Below are 17686 nucleotides of genomic sequence, written 5' to 3'. Positions count from 1 at the left end.
TCGGCATTTCGCAATTTCTATGGTCGTTATAACGATCTAGTTCGTCAATACAACATATCATTGGGTCAAATGCTGTCTGACTTATATCATACCGATTGTTAGACCGTTCTTGGCACACTTATTTTGACTACGAATAACTCCGTTTACCTGATCAAGATATAGAGCTCACGGCGGGTGTGACCGGTCGACAGGGGATGCTTACTCCTCCTAGGCACCTGATCCCACCTCTGGTGTGTCCAAGGGTCTGTGTTTGCCCAACTTTCTATTTTGTATTGCTTATAGAAGTTATGAGATTGATCACAGTTCGTTATCTTCACCTTTCATGTATTAATATTAAACGATATGACTTATTTGGAACCACCCTAAAGTCAAAACCCTTGTGTTGGGAAATTCATCATTTTTGTACATTCTTTTCTGCTTTTCCTAGATATGCATTTAGTTTTTATACTGTATCAGTAAACCGCCGTAAAATGGCTGAAATATTGCGAAAACGGCGTAAAACCGCAATCAATCCATCAATCAATTATCAGTAAACTTAAAGAAGTTCTTCAAATGATAAAGACAATAATCACTCCATCCTGTTACCAAACCCTTACCCCCTATATCATGAAATTTACAATTTTGGTAAAGGACTACCTAAATATCCATTAAGTCAAAAGCACTAATGAAGATGTTATATAAGTGTTTTACACTCAAACAGTATATACCAAGTTTGGCCCCGTCCTGGGGTCAGAATCGCTACCCCAGGGATCAGAAAATTTACAATTTTGGTCGAGGCCCTCCTGCTTTACATCACTATGCATTTAGTTCTTCTTACACATGTACGGTTGTAGAGAAGACTTCTGAAAATTTGTGAATGTTTGGCAGTTTTTCCCCGCCCCTAAGGCTCCAGGGGTGCAGGAGTCCTGAATTTTACAGTTTATGTCTTCCTTGTCCCAAAGATGCTTCATACCCTTTTTGAAAAGAATTGGAATGGTAGTTATCAAAAAGCTAAAAATGTTCAATTGTTAAAGCTGACATGAATTAATAAATACGTACACCTTTCTCATCTTATCCGCCATATTTCTTTCAGGTAGCCTAATTTACTCTACCCGTATATACCCCAAATGTGATTGTCACACTTGAGTGATTTTTCTAGGAGGACTCGACCAGTGCACATCTCCGATAGTAATATATAGGGAATGAGAAACAAAATAACATTTTAAAACATTATGCTTTGAAATATTGATTGTATACTAATGCAACATTCTGGAAGTTTAGATAAGTTAGACAAAAATGCCAAAAAAAAAAAAAAAAAAAAAAAAAAAAAAGCTTTTCTTGCATGCTTGTAAGTGCATGCAAGTATTTGCATTTTCTAATAAAATAAATGCGGATAAATCATTTGTCAATTACATACTGATAGAATGGAATAGGCAAAGAGCATAAAATATATTATTTATATCAATTCTTGCAAAATAAAGGTGCATGCCATATGCATAATATGCAATGCACAAGATATAATCGCCAAAAAAAAGTATCAAATACGGGCGTCTATTCAACAGGTATCGGAGATGTGCACTTACCGAAAATATTAGATTCTCTTTATTCTGATAAATCCACGAAATAAAATGATAAACTCCATTTGTATCCCGTTAGAACTTTACAACACGTTCTCATTCCATTATACAGACTGCGACACACTTCACCCGTGCCAAACAGGGTGTCTTCAATCAGGAGAGATGTCAGAGTCGAAAATTTTTCCTGTATTGAATGCTTGTCTGGTCGAGGTTTTGCAGTTTATAGAAATGGGGAATCTAATATCTGGTTGGATATATTGCGTGCACAATTCAAAATTTCTCGATGATCATATACAAACTTGGATATGCAAATAAGGGAATAATGATCGAAAATATACATCTGTGTGCAAATGCGTGTATTACATTTGCAATCCATAATAAACAGCTCATTACACAAAGACACATATGAAAGGATATTTATAAACGAAAATATAGTTTTCATGTCTCTTTTGGAACCACATAATTATTTACGGTCTCTGTATGTCCATATTCATTGAGAGAGAGAGAGAGAGAGAGAGAGAGAGAGACCGTCCTACTTCGATTTATAATATATCATTTCATAGAAGGAAAGAAAATTGATCACTTATATAAATGTAAGCTTTCAAGCATTAAAAATTTCCAGCTATTTAAAAATTTGTGATTGACAATATATTGGAAACTTACAGGAGTTGATGCTTATAATTGAATTCATTACAAATTTTAAAAAAAATATTAGTTTGAACTGTGCATGTAGAAAATACTGACTTTGTATGTTAGAATAACGGGGGAAAAGTAAATTGTCAAAAAAAAGTGGGGAAAGCAGACCAGCCTTCCTGCCCACCCCAACCCCCTGTTTTCGTGCCTGAAACAACATATCAATTCGTGTTGAAAGAAAGGTGCATATCTACATTTCATTAAATTCCAAAGGAGCTCGAATTTATGTGTTCCCCTATTAATTATTTTGTATGCAAGATTCGTTTCCAAATTTAGAATCATGCTTTCAGTCAAAGCAGAAATGAACTCATGTTGAAGTATATCTAGTTTGAATGCAAATGTTGCTTTCTAGACGTTCCGTCCCATAATCAATCCGTCCCTTAGTCGATTCGTCCCATTACCGATCCGTCCCTAGACTATCCGTCCCCTAGTCGATCCGGCCCAGAAAAAATCATATTTTTTCAAGTGGTATTTACAATACTGAATTGATTTAATTCATCTGTGTATTTCATCTTCATGCATGGTGTGTGTGCCGCTGATATCTTGTCATCAGGTAGTCATCCTTTAATATGCTCTATGGTATTTATGGCTTTTTTGCAGACTAATTAACCTTGATCACACGTAATGTATATTAATCTTCTTGAGACTGTTTATCATAACGAATATCTCTTCTTTTAAAAGGAAGAAAGACATACTTTGCCAAAGCATTTAAGGTATTTGTTCCTCTATATTGAAATACGCTTTCAGTATTTCCCAAAAAGAAGAGATGTTTTGATATTTGACAGCTTTTTCTAAGATCATTATACACATAACAATATTCGATAAAGTGGGCTTAATTTTCAATACAAAGAATACCTTTTGTCTTTAGAGAAAGTTTACATACTCTCATTTCTTGGAATATTTCTATACCTGCCACATTCTATTTCCAAATCATGAGCAATTCTTTGAACTTCTGGAGTTTTAAAAAAAAACAAAAAACTTCTAATAGTTACATGTAGGTTACTGTAAGCTCGTAATGATGAAAGGTTGCACAACAATGCAGTTATAAAAACTGTTTTCACTAAGGTGTTTTCACAATGATCAGTGGACATGGGACACACATTTACATTTATTGCTATACATAGTTGAATAACGACATTTTCATAACCATCTCACTTCAAACAACAATTATAAATCCTAGCAAAATGGGCCGAATCGACCATGGGACGGACCGTCTAGGGACGGATCGACTAGGGACGGACCGACTGGGGGACGGAACGACCTGTTACCCAAATGTTGGGTTCCTTCTTTTAATTTCATCAGACTCATTAGAAACCCCTCTCCCAAACTATGCAGCTTTGTTTTTATTGATATCTAAATCGGTATAAATGAATCCGGATATAAATTATATAATGTTTTTTCGTGATCATATAGATATTGATACTGATAATGAAAAAAGAAAATGTTTATACTCTTGCCTTCTGCATATCCTACTAATGCATTACAGTATATTGACATTGTATCATATCAAATAAAAGCTCAACACGAATTTTACTGATTTATGCATACTAACATCTTATCGAATACATTTGAATTTGAAAGTTCTACGTACAGCGGTATGGCCATTGCGCCAGACCTACGAAATGAAAATATTTATGAATAAATTACACTCAAGCCTCAAAGTAATCATTATGGCATGTTACAGAAACGTTAAAACACAAAAATATGCTATAGTCCTGCAATGCATGCATACGATTTTTCTGAATACATGTATTTATGTATTCATGAATGAAGTTCCTACGCTTGAAAATATCTTGGTCTTTATGCATTTTGTTTTGTGATTTTGGTTTACCATTCCTTACACTGTGTAAATGAAGGAAAACTTGGTAAAGGGTGCAATTCTACATGCACCATATAATTAGTATACATGCATGTGTAGCAAAACAAAATGTACATGTAATAACCAGACATGTATCGTCATTTTTCATGGGGGGGGGGGGGGGGTACAACAGGGGAAAAAATGGAAAATTGGATTCTTCAAAATTTCTAGCTGCAGAACTGTAGCTCTCTGAAAAAATATTTTGACATAACAGAGAGCTACAGAGCCACCCCTTATAAAAACCTTCGATTTACGGCGCACAAAAAGCTGCGCACGGTTTAGGCCTTATATCGTTGTATTCTTGAGTTGCTGTCTCATAAATTTAATATAAAAAAATTCTTAACATATTTTCCTACTATACTTGAGTCTAAACATACCTTCAAATATTCATTAAAGCCCCATACGACCTGAAAACTCCAAGCTTCAAATGATTTCGTTTGTTGACGTAGCCATGTTAGGTAGCCGGTCAATTCGTACCCTGTTGTTGTTGGTATATATTAATAAAATTCGTTATATGTTATGTATTTGCTCTTCATTTATTATCAATACGAATAATTTATAGAAATTTAAAAAAATAAAGTTTTTCTAAAGGTAAAATAAGCTCTTGATTCATGAAAATGCTACTAAAGTCCTCAACACTCGTGTGGCAGGGATGGCGACCGGACCAGACTAATGAAAGCCGCATTGCCGTGAGTTTAGCTATTTGAATAATTATTATTTAAAGGCACTGGGGTGATATATTATTTAAAATATTTAGCAAAAATATTTGTGGGGATATTAGTTCACATCTAGACGTTATTGTGCAAGTATGGAAATTAACCAGGATTCGAATTGACCAGCTACCTAACATGGCTACGTCAACAAACGAAATCATTTGAAGCTTGGAGTTTTCAGGTCGTATGGGGCTTTAATGAATATTTGAAGGTATGTTTAGACACAAGTATAGTAGGAAAATATGTTAAGAATTTTTTTATATTAAATTTATGAGACAGCAACTCAAGAATTCAACGATATAAGGCCTAAATCGTGCGCAGCTTTTTGTGCGCCGTAAATCGAAGGTTTTTATAAGGGGTGGCTCTGTAGCTCTCTGTTATGTCAAAACATTTTTTCAGAGAGCTACAGTTCTGCAGCTACAAAATTTCTTGCCATTCAAAATAATAATTAAAAAAGATGAACGAAAAGAGCAATAAAATAAAACAAAACACCCAAACAAACCAAGATGTTTTGTCCGATGTTCAAAGTCCTAATGTGGGGTGAAGGGTTAAAGAGTCTTTTACTTTGACTACCTCAATAATTTCCCCCTACACTTCATTTTCTTCAGTCGTTGGGGGTCGGATGGGGTGGTTAGAGTCCTCTACTACTATGAGTGCCTCAAATCTTCATTTTCTTAATTGGTGGGGGTGTGTGTCTTCTACTATTATATCAGAACTTTCAAGCTGGGGTAAGTGGGGGAGGGGTTGTCACTCAATGTATCTTTTATTTGCATTACGAACTAACAAAAAATGGATATTGTTATTAAAGGTGGGTGACAGACACTCTTGTCCTCTCCCCTTGATGTTTGATAACGACGCATAATATGATAAACTCGATGATTACATTTTGCATTAGTACAATTTGCGTCGAGTTCGACGCAGAATGTAATAACGCAAAATGGCATAGATATATAAGATCTATTGAGCGCTAAGTTAGCATAAAATGAAGTAATTGAAAATAACATTATTTAAAAATATGTTTCATTTTTAATTAATCAAATAAATCTGTATTATCAATTAATGAGAGCAATATTGAGTTACTAGTACTGTTCTCTTTTTATTGAATTAACGATATCATTTGTCTTAATAAGAGCACGATTATTACAAGATCATCGGTTCTCTCTCTCTCGTCGTTATCTCTCTCTCTCTCTCTCTCTCTCTCTCTCTCTCTCTCTCTCTCTCATCCCACACACTCGTACAGTGTTGTATATGCAAATTTATGTACCTAAATGATTTCCTGATTTATAAATCTGCAATACTCTGACCAGTAAATCATATGGTATAAGGATCCATGCACAATACAGGGTAAATATTATACTCTGATACTTCCCCTGATTGAAGATAGCTGATCGGCACGGGCTAAGTGTGTCGCAGTCTGTACAATGGACAATGTTGTTTACTGTTGGAATGCAAATGGAGTTTATCGTTTTGTTTCATGGATTATGCAAATAAAGGGAGTTTTACTACTACTTAGAGTATTTTCGACAAGTGTACACGTACATCTGCGGTCCTTTACAGATATTATGAGTAGGCCCAGGTAAATAGTCGTCCGCATTCGATGCGTTTTCATGGCGAGCATACATGCCATTTTTATAAGTACAGTAGTATTTATGTCTTTGCCTTTTACTTGAAGTAATTGTGAATGGTATAGATTGTATACTCTTTGCTTATTCCATTTTATCAATAGATAAAAGATGAAATATTTCTCCGCATTTTTGCATAGTTTTGACATATTTACTGCAAATGTACGCACGTTCACGTAAAGTAAAGGCATTCTATATATATTTATCCAAATATATATATTTAGAATGATTTACTACTGTACGATATGTTTATTATAATTTTGAGCACTGCGTGGTGTTCCAAAACGTGATTTCATTTCTTCTTGATGTCCTATAAATTAGTATCGGAGATGTACGTGTTACCTGTCGAAGCTACCCGCACAGGTAAATCGAAGACACTGATGTGAAGTGAAGCTTAGCAAAGCTCGTCCCCTTATATACCATGCGAACCCCGATGCATATAACAATAGAAATTCCAACTAATATGGCGGATTAGCAGAGAAATATGGCGGACATATAGAATTATACTATATTTATTAATTCATGTCAGCTTTAACCTTTAAAATGTATAAACAGTATTGCTCAAAAGCGAGGAGCTAACTTCCTTACTCGATATTCACAAGTACTCTTGACGTATACACGACCACGCAGAGAAGATAGCCAAAATTAAGCTTTACCATTTTTTATGCTGCGAACACCTTCATTTTCAAGAAAGGCGATCGACATCAGATGTCGAATTGCAGACATTTATGCAACGTAAACTTTTTGATTCACCCCAAATGAAGAAATCTTGATTTAACTTTCGGACATGTTCGGTTGGCCCTGTTTGTATAATGTATGCAGTGCGCGCCTTCTTCACACGTGGTCGGAAAATAAAACAATGGCGTCAGAACATTTTGTGATCGAGTTTGTCGACTGAAGATATAGGAATAAGGACCTATCCGACTAAATTCATTATGATAAATCATGTGCCAAACACTATAGGGCAGTAAGATATGTACAGATCAAACCATTGGTGAAAAAAATACGTGTTATGCTAATTAAACAGTCACATGGTCAGCATTCGATTCATTTCGGAAAGAAGGTGTTTAAAAGGACAGACTAATTATCTTAAAATTGTTTTCATTTAGATCTCCACAACCGTAGGGTTTTGTATGCATATTTAATAGAGCTTTTTGTTTCATTTTATTCATAGATAAATTATCTTTACTTGAATTTAACATAAGAATTGGAGCTTATTTACCTTTTAAAAATCCAACATGAGCCATTTCATGAAAAATATGGACTCATAGACCTATATTTTCAATATGTTTTCAACTAAAAAACAAATATTTACTAATGTATAACGAAAGTCGATTGAAAAATTTCGAATGATTTAAATGAAAATAAACGTATATTGGAAAATAGTGATGAAAGTGAAGTAGATCAGAGTCACATGACTGGTAAATGAATAAAAGTTGACAATGACTTTTTGAAGTTATCTGCCCTTGGAAGAAATAAGAACAATCTAATTTTCTTAAAATATGCGCGGTAAATGTACAATCTTATTTTATATTTTCACAAAGAGAAAGAGTACATGTAACTGTTTACCGAGAGACTTGTAAGAAAATATAATTTTAAAAATATATCTTAATAAAACATGCTCTTCCCACAGACTTCAATGTAAAATTCTCGGTGAAATAAATCAAGCAGTAATCAAAATTTAGAAAATTCATATAGTAGATCACTTTCATTTAATGAACCCTTCAAAATGATACCATGATTACAAAAATCCCACGATACGATATATGATCGCTATACATTGAATACCTTAACAAAGGATACATTGTTATTTCAGTTCCAAAATAGGATAGTACAGAGATTTCTAAGAGTGAATAATATCTTTATTTTTCAGGAATTATCGATATTCCAAAATGTACAATATGTTCACTTGATCCTAAAACACGTATGCATTTGTTTTTAATACAATTGTGTCAAACGGACTGGATTCAACAAAAATCTGGCGAAATAACCAAGTTTGGTCCAAACAATGTGATTGTCAAGAAGTTTGAAGATATATACAGGATTAAATATTAGTATCGTGTTAACTCAGAGGTCAGTGATATTACATATCTTAACATAATGTGTGTGTGTACTAACTCAGAAGTCAGTGATATTACATATCTTAACACATAATGTGTGTGTGTATTAACTCAGAGGTCAGTGATATTACATATCTTAACATAATGTGTGTGTGTACTAACTCAGAAGTCAGTGATATTACATATCTTAACATAATGTGTGTGTGTGTATCAACTCAGAAGTCAGTGATATTACATATCTTAACATAATGTGTGTGTGTATTATCCTGTTGAAAATAAGATGGTCAATATCAAAATGTCGGTTTCAAAATGATAAATGACTCGATATTTCTGTTTTGCAAAAATAAAATGTGTTTATGTTCCTCTTAATAATAAGATGTAAGAGAGAGAGAGAGAGAGAGAGAGAGAGAGAGAGAGAGAGAGAGAGAATGCTTGATTGAACTGAAATAATGATAATAAAGAATTCCAACCTAATTGCTCCAATTAATAATAAACAGGATTTATCAAAATGCCATTTTTATTGTAAATACTAGTATTGCTGAAAGGTTTCTTCCAATCGCGAGTTGCACCTGTACAAATATTATAATCAATGTATTTTCATACCAATGGTAAATACGATAGTCCAGTAGACTATCGATCCTTATTGACACAATTTCTTAAATTTGTAATCCTAACACGATTTTGGGGGGGGGGGGGGGGGTGTGTGCATAAGATGCATCTTTTATGTGTAGTAATAAACAATCAGTAGAATTAATATTGCATGTAGTTGAAACATTGGAGGTTACGATGGTTTTATCAGGGTAATAATTTTCGATGTTACCCTCATTACCATGCAATATCTATATAGGAGTGCTGTTAACGGTCCTCTAGGTGATCGATGAGCAGATTTTTAAATGAACAAGCGATGAAAAGGTTATTACGTTCTTGAAAACATCTAAATAAAAGTTGAAAATGACGTCCAAAAATGTCTTTAGAATGACATCCTGAAAACGACGTCTAAAACTTTCATTTCATGATGTTTACATAGTTTATTCAGTCTTTGAAGTACGGCCTCTGCTGTGAATGTTTTTAAAACATTTTAGTTTACAATTCATATAATTAGTTTATCACTCATTAGATGAAAAACAAGGTTTATCAAATCCTGCAAGCATCGGGTAAAATTTGCATTGCCTTTCATAATAGATTTCTTAAATTGTTGATAATGAAACATAGTTTCATTAGTAAAACAAAAACAAACAACAACAAAAAAAAAGCAATAAAAAAAAAGCAAACAAAAAAGCAGAATTTGTACACCCATCTAATTATTGTATATTTTACCAGTTAATTATTATCTCGCATGACATATTGTAATCTGACTAGTAAGTTGCCAGATCCCTTTGATTTTATCACTAAAATATATGTTTAAAAAACCCTCTACACTGTGACCATTATAGTTTGTAAACGATATTCATCAAATATCACGAGATTTGTCCTTTAATACAGCGTTATATCCCTTTGTTAACAGACAGCCTTAGTAATAAATGAATAGTGTGGACAATTTTAGATTGTCAGTTATCTCCCTCTTGAAGCGGGTCCTACGTTTGAATGAAACCAAATGATGATTTGTGCCAGGTGGTTGATATTGGTTTAGCAGTTCTTAAGATGAAATCGACGATGTGAAAAGTTAACAAACGGCAGACGACGGTAGTTGACCAGAGAAGCTCGATGAATGAGGTAAAATGGTTACTTTATACCAATATTTTCTGGATCTGTTCCAGAGTACAATATATTCAGTGTCTTTTCAAATCTCTAAGGAAAGTTGTTGGTATTAATCATCAGGACCGTTACAGTAGTTAAAACTCTTGATACTGTATAGTGTGCATCTGTAAATCATTCAGTGAAGATATAGTTTAATTTTTTTTTTTAAATCTTCGATTTAGGTTAAATCTCACTATACTAGTTACACCACCTAAACTATGAACACATAACTATATATATCTTTGACGGATTCACGAAGTTTCGTTACGTCATCTAATAAGTATAAGGATGCTATAAATTCGACAGTAAAAACAACTTATGTACACACACGTTCGGAAGGGGGTGTTGGTGACCAAAATATGTGCTAGGTATTTTTAAATTGGAAAACGAGAGAGATTTTGCACGAAACATCCCTGAGAACAGTACCTAGCTAGACACATCCTGCTTTCTTGTTTAATATTGTAAACATACAGTAATGGACATGCAGACAGCCGAACATGGAGTAAATTACAAATTTTCTTTTCTCCTACAGAAAATACATATTGGAGAATGAATGCGTTAATTATCGCAAGTGGATATGCAGTGTCGCTAAACCTTAATCAATATCAGACAAATCTTTAAATGGGAGATTGTATTTTTACGATTTGCTTTCAGATTACTGGTTCTAGGACGTCGTGCATAGTTCCAGGTATCGTGCATAAAGCATGTGCGAGAGAGAGAGAGAGAGAGAGAGAGAGAGAGAGAGAGCACCACTTACCTTGCTTGTGTCTGGTGTTGAACTGCGTCACTTTCACAAATTAGGAGTAACAGCTAACCATATAGGGAGGATCGATAGGAAATAGTAAATTATTGACTCCAGAGAGAAAATGTCAACTAAACGCTGTGTGTTTTAGGAATTATAAATCTAATTTGAGGAAGAACAAATATAAAAGAACGGATTTGCACTGCCCACACTTCTCCAGGTCCAATATTGGTAGCAAATCAAATGAAATCATTTAGTAAGTCCACATCAAGTTCAGACGAGTATGTAGTGATTTCATTTGCCCTGGTTTCAGTAGATAACTTAATCATGTCAGGGCAACATTATGCATTGGCGGATCCAGAAAATTTCCAAAAGGGGATGGGGTGGTGGGATTGCGACCCAAGTTTGTACCTTTCCGTTTCAAAAGAGAAAGGTGTGGAAAATCCCAAAGTGGCAAAAATATTACCAATTTTGTTAAAAATATTCAAGCAAAGTCGGGGGGGGGGGGTATCCCCGTTTAAATCCGCCACTGTCATGTCTGGAGCTGGAGCTCATGAGCTACACTGTGGTTAGAAATGTAATAGTGAAGTGGGATGTTGATCAAGTCTATTTTCTTAATGGGTTCTGCAGGACACGCCCGTCAAAATTGAGCATACATGTATATTTATGTAAAACCCGTAAAACTGATAGGCATCATTTTTATCCCATGGCAAATCTGTGTGCGAGAGATGGTGAATTCAGGTTAAAGGGGAAATCATTTATGACGTGGATTTTTTTCTTACCTCCAGTTCACTTGATGTTTTGTGCCCAAAAGCAATAAGGTTCATTTCCATACCATCAGAAATCTATATCCGAGATCTCATGATGTAGGTTAAAACGAAAATCAGTTAAAGTTTCCATATTGTTTAATTTTATATATAGTTTTAGTGTCCTATTGACCTGATGTTTGACTCCAAAATACTGCAGATGATCCTTGTCTCATATAAACTCACCATTGGAGTAAGTTAAATCAGTTTTAAAGTATTGAATAGTTTTTCAAACTTCTTAACCGAACATCCAAGCGGACTTGGTCATTCCTTTATACTTCCCAACTTCGTTTGCATGATGTATCAGTGGCGGATTTAAGCGCAACCCCAACCCCCCTCAAATTTTCATTTAAGGTAAATCGTGGTATCCTGTTTCAAAAAATATACTAAACGATAAAAGGAGCACTAATTTTTCCCACTACTGGAGAAATAAATGACAAAATCGTTTGATTGCTTGAATTACTTTATTGGGAGAACTTAAACCCCCCCCCCCCAAAAAAAAACCCTTTAAATTTGCGTCATTTATTAATTTCACCTTATTAAAAATGATAGAAAATGGTACAAATGACTAAATAGGAGACATTTTTCAAGCCCTATAAAATTTGTAAAATCCAGGAGCTTCCGGGGGCTTCGTCTCAAGGCGGTCCCAGACCCCTGTGAATAATAAATAGTCCAGAGGCCAAAACTTTCTCAACTCCAGAATCACTGGAATTTCAAACCCTTTTAAATAAATCATTCAAGAAAAACGTTTAATTTGGAAACAGGCGCACTGGAAAACATGTAATGCAGTCGAGAATCTCTGTTGAGAATGTAGCTCTACTACTCACATCACGTACCAGAAGGGGACCAAATCCACACAGAAGCGTACCAGAAGGGGACCAAATCCACACAGAAGCGTACCAGAAGGGGGCCAAATCCACACAGAAGCGTACCAGAAGGGGGCCAAATCCACACAGAAGCGTACCAGAAGGGGGCCAAATCCACACAGAAACGTACAGAATCAATATCTTTAAGTATACTCTTCTTCTTTACATAAAGTTTCAATTTTCAAAATCAAATACAAACAAAAACCAGGGGAGGCGTAGTATTTTGAGATCATTTACAGAGTAATCTAGCTATATCAAAATCGATATGCGAATCTCAACGTATTTCTCTGGCGTCTTTTGAGGAGAGTTTATATGCTCGGGTTTAGGATTCAGGAGATTCGAACCTTTGTTTTTAAAAAGCTTTTAATTATCAAAATAATAATAATAATAATAAATAAGTAAAATGGTTTCATTCAACCCAAAGTTTAAAATCCTAAATTCGGGGAGGAGATGCTTGAACAGTGCAATAGTTAATAATGATAATTTATTCATAGAAGGTAACTCGATTAATACAATGCATTAGTCCACCTCGGGACCATTTCCAATATATACATGTATATAAGCACATACTGCATTATGAAATATATTCATACGAAACATAAACATTATATAACAAATTGAATCTGAAATAGAATTGATTTATTGTTTATCGTTTTTCGCTGATTTCGCAATATTTCAGCCAGACATATATAGAATTATGATAGCCATTTGATAAAGCTACATTTTCTACGTACATGTATAAACTTTTCAACATTACATTTTGAAGATATTTGTAGAGAATTTTCAAATAAGTTTGTTTTATGTTTTGAAAGTTCTGAATTCACATCTGAGTGTAAAAATTGAAAAGGATCAAGAATTTAATCAGGAGATATACCATAAAATGCCTTGAACAATAATTTAATTTGTACTCTTTTTTCCCGTAAATAAAGTAATTCATCAACAGTTAATCAACCTGAGGCCGGGTGCATCATATTTTTCATTCATTACAATCCTAAGTCCTTGTTTCTGAAGTTTGTAAATTCTATTCACGTATACCCCATATGGATAGAAAATATACGATTGATGGTAAATAAATGAATTATAGGGTAGCTTTCTAGCATGCTTTATTGTCAGTAGAGTGATGTAAGAGATTTATAGACAGGTATACTGATGTGTCAATGTGAACACCTACTATGTCAGTAGAGTGATGTAAGAGATTTATAGACAGGTATACTGATGTGTCAATGTGAACACCTACCATGTCAGTAGAGTGATGTAAGAGATTTATAGAGAGGTATACTGATATGTCAATGTGAACACCTACTATGTCAGTAGAGTGATGTAAGAGATTTATAGACAGGTATACTGATATGTCAATGTGAACACCTACTATGTCAGTAGAGTGATGTAAGAGATTTATAGACAGGTATACTGATATGTCAATGTGAACACCTACTAAGTCAGTAGAGTGATGTAAGAGATTTATAGACAGGTATACTGATGTGTCAATGTGAACACCTACTGTGACTACAATTCATTGGTTCAAACGTCCATTTCCACTATCTTTTACTAATTGTCATAAAACGGGGGGGGGGGGGGGATCAGCCGATGGATCAAATTTTGCATGTATCATATAATGGTCTTTGCATGTAGTAAAAAAAAAAAAAAAAAAAAAAAAAATAAGTAAAGGAAACAGAACAAGAGGCCCATGTGCCACATCACTCACCTTGGTCCTGCTGTTGTAATTTTTAAAACAATTACTTTCAATCCTTATTCTCATGAAAAATTCTAAAGGGTCCAGACAAAATTGAATTTACACAACATGGGGATGCATCAACACCAATCTCACTAACATGACCTTGCTGTTCTGAGAGAAGGTCAAACATCATGATATGGAATGAAAAGTCTTGTCATAAGAAATATATATACAAAATATAAAACTTCTATCTTAAAGAGTTCTGGGGATATTGAATAGGTCAGATTCTTTAAAACGTAGGTCATACTCCAAGGTCAAAGTCACAAGGTCAAACAACATGGTATCACAAAGTCTTGCCATCAAGAATCTATATACAAAATATGATAGCCTTTCCTTGAATAGTTCAGGAAATATTTAATAGGTCAAACTACAAGGTCATACAGTCAAAGATTGTGGTATGAAATGAAAGGACTTGCAGTAAAAAATCTATGTACAAAATATGAAAGTTCTACATTAAATAGTTCAGGAAATATTAAATAGGTCAGGGTTCTTTAAAAGTAGGTAAAACTTCAAGGTAAAAAACCATGGTATCACATGAAAGGTCTTGCTATAAAGAATTTATATACAACATATGGCAGCTCTACCGTAAATAGTTGAGGAGATATTTCCTCAAGGTCACAAGGTTAGAAACTATGAGATGAAACAAGAGGTACTGTGAGCAATGCTCAATATGAATACCCCCCCCCCCCCCCCCCCCGCTTACCTGGAAACCATATTGCTACTTGATGTCCAGTGCGCTTGACCTTTGACCCCAAAATTGACAGGGAATGTGAAGATAACGAACAGTGATCAATCTCATAAATCCTATAAGTAGCAACCACCACCCATTTTTTTTAAATTACCCAAAACAATAAAAATCAGGTGCAATTACCAATTTTGAGTATGCTGATTTCAAATCTGCATTCCTTTTACTCCAATTTCTTATAGAAAATGAGGTATAGTGTCTTAAACACCCCTACTGTCAGGTTGCCAAAAACGGAAAATGTTTCATTTCACATCAAAAAGTGACCCAACTTTATTTCTTGAAACACCATTACCCAAAACAATAAAAAGCAGGTGTAATTACCAATTTTGAGTATGCTGAATCCAATTCTGAATTCCTTTTACTCGACTTCCTTACAGAAAATGAGGTATAGTGTCTTAAACACCCCTACCGTCAGGTTGTCAAAAAAATTGAAAATGTTCCATTTCACATTAAAAAGTGACCTGAAAGTTATTTCTTGAAATAAGGCATACAAAAGAAAAGGAAAACAATTAATACTAAATTGTTCCATGAACATTCTTAGTTGTTTTGGAAAGAATATATCTCACCTCTGGACTTCACAGATACAGGAAAGGAAGAGGAATACGGAGCGGATCAAAGATCTTAAATTTAATCAGATTGGGCCATCGCCTAATGAACTGATGAACAGGAGCAAAAGTAAAATTAATATGAAAACTGATTTATTAAACATCAGCAAGTCTTTTCCGAGAACTTCTGGTAGAGCTGTCGGGGGGGGGGGGGGGGGGGGGGGGGGGGGGGGGGTGAGTTGCATCATTATCAAAACTTACCGAAACAGTGGACTCTCTGGCCAGTCTGGGGGCTGAGCTAGTTGCATCAGAATTGACAGAAGCAGAATTCCCTGGCCAGTCGGGGGGCTGAGTTGTATCAGAATCTATTATTTATTTATTTTTATTATTTCAAAATTCAGAAATTTAAAAACTGCATGATCAGATTTTTTTGTAACACTAATAATTAATGTCACTTTATTGCGATGACTCTTCAAGTACAAACCATGATATTAAAAAAAAAAAATGAAATGAAATGATAGATAAATAAATAAATAAAATATTTGTAAGTTACTTTATTTATCCAGGAACCTATATACTAACTATAGGTCCCTGATTTATCTGTAAGTAAGTCACTAATTAAGAAAATTGCATCATCTGTAGCTTATGACCCCTTTTGCCTTGCCTTGTAATTAATATTGTTGAAAATTTGGCAAATAGCATTTTTAACCCCCCAGTCCATACCCCACTTTTCTTTAAACGCTAAAAATCCAGCTAATTCAGTGAGGAAGAAATGTCACTACCAAATTTCGAATTTCCTCTAGACTATATCAAATTAAATACCGCACTGCTATCAGTCACAGATTGACACTGGTAGGGGTATGGGGACCTGGTCTGTGAGTGTGATGGAAAAGATTCTGATGAAAATAAAGATTCACTCATCATTCAAAAATGTTTAAACATTGTATTAATGTATACCACCGGTACGTTGTGAGTACGTTAATAATGGGAGTTATCTTTCCCTGGATATCTAAATCAATCAAATACTATATGAACACGGGAAATTATCGTCCATGTTTGACTTCAGTATAATTTATTCATGCATAAAATATATTAATATGTCACTCTTTGTTGCGTATTTCACCGTTAAGTAAATGTTTACATATACTCGCTCTGCTTATTCGCTTCAATCTCAAAGGGATTTTCTGGAATGTGCCTAATTACGTGAGATACGCTAAATATAGCTATTTTAGATCCGAACGATCAACTTCGCATCATTCGTAGGCTATAGGTTTATCCATACTAGCCCGTAAAAAATAGGGTGGAACCTCGTCCCACTTTTCCTGTAGAAATAAAAATAGAACATGACGCGCCACCTAGCGAGCGTGGTTGTTGCTACTATAAGCAATTCAAAATAGAAAGTTGGGCAAACACGGACCCCTGGACACACCAGAGGTGGGATCAAGTGCCTAGGAGGAGTAAGCATCCCCTGTCAACCGGTCACACCCGCCGTGAGCCCTATATCTTGATCAGATAAACAGAGTTATCCGTAGTCAAAATCAGTGTGTCACGAACAGTCTAACAATCGGTATGAAATATACGGAAGCCGATAGGTGCCAGGGTATAGAATTAATATTTATTTAACTGGCGGCCGCCACTTAATTTAACCGGCGGTCGCCATATAAATTAACTGACAGCCGCCAGTTATTTTATCTGGCGGCCGCCACTTAATTCATATATAATTAACTGGCGGCCGCCAGATAAATTAACTGGCGGCCGCCATATAATTAACTGGCGGCCGCCATATAATTAACTGGCGGCCGCCACATAAATTAACTGGCGGCCGCCAGATAATAAGTGGCGGCCGCCACATAAATTAAGTGGCAGCCGCCAGTTAATTTATATGGCGGCCACCAGATAATAAGTGGCGGCCGCCAGTTAATAAGTGGCGGCCGCCAGATAATAAGTGGCGGCCGCCAGTTAAATTAAGTGGTGACCGACACATAAATTAAGTGGCGGCCGCCAGTTA

Source organism: Ostrea edulis, chromosome 2 (genome assembly GCF_947568905.1).
Source record: "Ostrea edulis chromosome 2, xbOstEdul1.1, whole genome shotgun sequence".
Taxonomy (NCBI): domain Eukaryota; kingdom Metazoa; phylum Mollusca; class Bivalvia; order Ostreida; family Ostreidae; genus Ostrea; species Ostrea edulis.
This window is presented reverse-complemented; position numbering follows the sequence as displayed.